Below are 3,956 nucleotides of genomic sequence, written 5' to 3'. Positions count from 1 at the left end.
CCAAATTTGCATAACTTTCCAGAATCAGCATTGGAACATTGGACAAAGCCAGAGTCAACATACTTATTTCATTTTGTTAAGATGTTGGAGTCAAAGGTTTTTAACGAGGGAATATTCAATATCTGGCTCAATTTTAGGGCTCTGGCTCATGGACTAAATGCCTAATTTGCATATTTAAATATGTAATTTCTGAAAACTTGTAATACGATAAATCATTGTCTTCATGTATGTAATCAACTGGGGAAGTTTCATTATGATATTAAACTATTTTTTTTAAATTGTCATTTTTTTCACCTGTCATGTGCGTATGGGGAAAATAACAAAATGTGTTATAACCATGAAAAAGCTATTCCTGTGGAGAGGTTATCATATATTTATTTACTCGTATTGACCCTATGAACAATTTAATATAGGTATGGTTTTGCCCACTCTTTCGATAATGAAATCTTGTCTGGCTCATGGACTATACATACATGTTAATATTTCAAATATAAAGTGCTGACCCCATGGCCACGGATGTTAAAATTCTGTTTGGGCCCTCAGAAGTACCCGTATCTTCCGTATTGTTCAATAAAAAGCATTTTAATCCGATCGGTGGCCATTTTCGACCTTAATTGTGTATGCGTTTCTGGACAACTATCTAAACCAAGGCGATGATGATAATAACCCTTATGTTCTTTGGGACACATTTGTTTGATATAAGATGGACATTTTGCATGCAGTGTTGATTGGTAATGAAACAACCATTCAGTAGGTCTATGGTTGTTGTATCCTCCAGTTTCAATAATGCATTATTCTCTGCTCACAATAACAGAAGGAGCAGTCCTGAAGTTTTTTTGGTGGTGGCACTGGTGAACAAACCAGACATGATGAAAGCACTGGTAAGTTCAAATGTCCTTCCCACAGCCTTCTCTTTGAATAGCAGTGTGTGCAACCTGTATACTGGTTACTAGCTTGTGCTTTAGCCAATATAAAATAAGTAAACCCCATGAATGAATCACAATTCACAGTTGTCTTCTTGTACTTAATCTACTCTGCATGTTCTATGCTCTATTTATGGATATATCTGTATTGTCCCACACAGCAGAGATGAATCCACAGTGGATTCATTATCCACTGCAACTCCTGGTCCGGATGTAGAGGATGATGATGCAGGTAAGTTGACTGTCTAATTGTCTATGTTGCCAATGGAATAATAATATTTTCGTTTATAAGATGTATAATTTAGATATGATTGATATAGTACTTTTTCATGCCAGGCCCATCATCGCACCACTCTGACCTTGACCCAATACCCTCAAGTGCCATGGCAGCTGGATATGACAGCGGTACTGTAACTCCTGGTTTTGTTGCGGATTCCACCATAATGGATAATGTTGCTGGTCAGTTAACTGTCTATGTTGCCATGGTAAATAAATGTTTTTGTTTATAGACTGACTGAAGCAATATCGGGGCAATATTGAAGTTGCATGAAACAAGTCCCGATCATGTCAAACATTTGCTTGCATGGAAGGACTTAGAACGTCGACTTAAAACAGGAAAAACAATTGACCGGACAGAGATGGCTCTCTTGCAAGCAGAGCAGAATTGATGGAGAGGGGTGCTCACTCGTTTGATCACCATCATTCAGTCCTCAGCAGAGAGAAACCTTGCTTTAAGAGGATCAGTGGACACCCTCAACAGGCAGAACGATGGCAATTTAGGGAGAACTTGTTGCCAAGTTTGATCCAGTCTTAAAAGAACATGTTGGGCGCATCACCTCTGGCGATAACTGTTAAATGTTCAACCCTAAGCATTTAGACAATAAAGTAAGGAAAAGGTGCTTCAGTGACTGTATTTAATTACCAGCAAAATAACTGTTGCATTTCGTGTTGATAGAGGTGCAAATGCAATGCCTAATTATTATATAATAAACGTTAATACAGTATAATGGCATAAACGGTAGCTGTCAATCCACTGTGTTGTGGGGTAGGGGGGCCCCCAACAATTTCTTGCATAGGGCCCCCAGATGGACAAGGCCGGCCCTGATCACAACACCTACGATGTTAATTAACAGATTTAGCACCTAGCTGGAAGGGGAACAAGATTATTTTGAATGTCAATTTTGTGAAACTAGACTTTGTAGCCTGGCTCCAGCCTCTGAATTGCTAGACAGAGGCGAAATGAATTCAGGCTGAGTGTCAGGCTAACTCGCACTGTCATAGGCAGCCTTGGATCAAGACTGTCATAGATTTATCTGATCAAGTCTGACCTGGATTAATATGCAAATGTCAGATTTAGGGGTGTGCCGATACACTATTTTCACCAAACGATACGATACGATATTGGGCACACAACTTCGATACGATTTCGATACGATACGATACGCACTTTTTTATTATGAAAATATATGGGGGAGAAAAAAAGCAAATGCAAACAAATATTTCTGTTTTTGCATTATTCAGACACGCAAACTTGTAGCTTTTCAGCTTCCACTAGCCATTTTGAATCCAAATAGTGCAATAGTGTGACACCTGACCCGAAAAAAAACAACATGTTGTCACCCTTTTCACCTCGGGCTGTTTGCATGCCTGATTATTATTATTGTAAAAAATAAATAAATTCAAAACTATTTTTTTCCCCAAAACGATACATATCGTCACGAAAACGTATCGCGATATATCTCGGGACGATATATCGGCACACCCCTAGTCAGACTCGATAAAAACAATCTGACCGTCTCTAGCACTGTCGATGGTATGATTCTAAGTTGTGGAGCTTATTTGGGGATTTTACTGTCTAAGGTGGTTTGTTATGGTTGGTCAATGTGGTGTTATGCGCTTTCTAAGAATTGTATTGGTAATATGTCTCAGTTTGTGGAAAAATGCACAACTATTTTATGGTGTTTTGACATTAATGTTTGTTTGTGTTACAGGCACCAGGCTATGGCACCTGATGGCAGCTATATAGTTACCTGGAAAGCAGGTTAAAACATTGAATAATAAACTGTCTTCTGTCTTTCACCGAGTCTCCTTATGAGAAGAAAGGAGAGGCTCCTGCACTACAGTCCCAGAAGGTGAGTCAAAAGTCTCACACTGCCACCTAGTGACCAAACTGTTTCACTTTTATGTGGAACCAAGAATGGAAATAAAACGGTTATGGTTTGTTTAAAGGGGAATATAAAATGACTATCAAATCTAAATAAATTGCTCAAAGCAAAAATAATTACGTACACTAATGTGATCACTCTTTATTGGGCATCATATTTGCCTTTTGTACCTGTCATGTGTGATCTATTGATGTTATTGATTTGTTGATTCCTGATTGATGACCTACTGTGTTTATGCTTTTGTTTCCACGGTGTGTTTATATCAATTAAGAAACCTTCTAAACCATCAGTCGGCTTCAACTCCAGAGGACCTAGGAAGACGCCCAGGAAGCATCTATGATGCAGACGTTCAGCGTAGCAGAAACATCTCATATCTCCTTGTCTCCAACAGCTGTCACCCTTATGGTTCATCAAAAGGACATCACCATGAACTCAACAATAGGGCTGCAATTAACGATTATTTTCATGATCGATTTATCGGCCGATTATCGAAGCGGTAGATCGGATTGTGGCTCTTATTTAGCTATTACTTTTTATTTTATTACAGGGCCAGGCTTGCAAGCATGGCATGTTTTAATATTGGCATTATTCTGTCACTTCTGCCACTTTTCGCAGTTCTGGCTGAACCGTGCTGTCGCTTTTTACGGCCATATGGTAGATGGTCATGAAAAACTTTCAAGAAATAAATCTCACAATCTTTCGTCAAAAGGTGGCGCTATAGCACTCAATTGAAAATGCCAACTTTGAACAGGTAAAACTCATGCCCTGTTTGACCTACAGCCATGAAACTTCGATACACACATGCGTCTCCTCATGCTGAACAACTTTCACACTATGACTTTTGACCTCTGACCTTAAGATCTCCCAC

General features: G+C 39.0%; 1 long non-coding RNA gene across 1 annotated transcript; it reads left to right on the top strand.

The window, feature by feature from the left end:
- Window positions 1-812: 812 nt before the first annotated feature.
- On the top strand, window positions 813-3,393 carry LOC308103991. The gene is made up of 5 exons (XR_013934784.1): window positions 813-881; window positions 1,085-1,155; window positions 1,260-1,382; window positions 2,915-3,055; window positions 3,360-3,393. It is a non-coding gene; the product is annotated as an uncharacterized lncRNA (long non-coding RNA).
- The last annotated feature ends 563 nt before the right edge of the window (window positions 3,394-3,956 follow it).

The sequence above is a fragment of the Gymnoscopelus braueri genome (assembly GCF_963280865.1).
Source record: "Gymnoscopelus braueri genome assembly, chromosome: 17".
Classification (NCBI taxonomy): domain Eukaryota; kingdom Metazoa; phylum Chordata; class Actinopteri; order Myctophiformes; family Myctophidae; genus Gymnoscopelus; species Gymnoscopelus braueri.
This window is presented reverse-complemented; position numbering and strand designations above follow the sequence as displayed.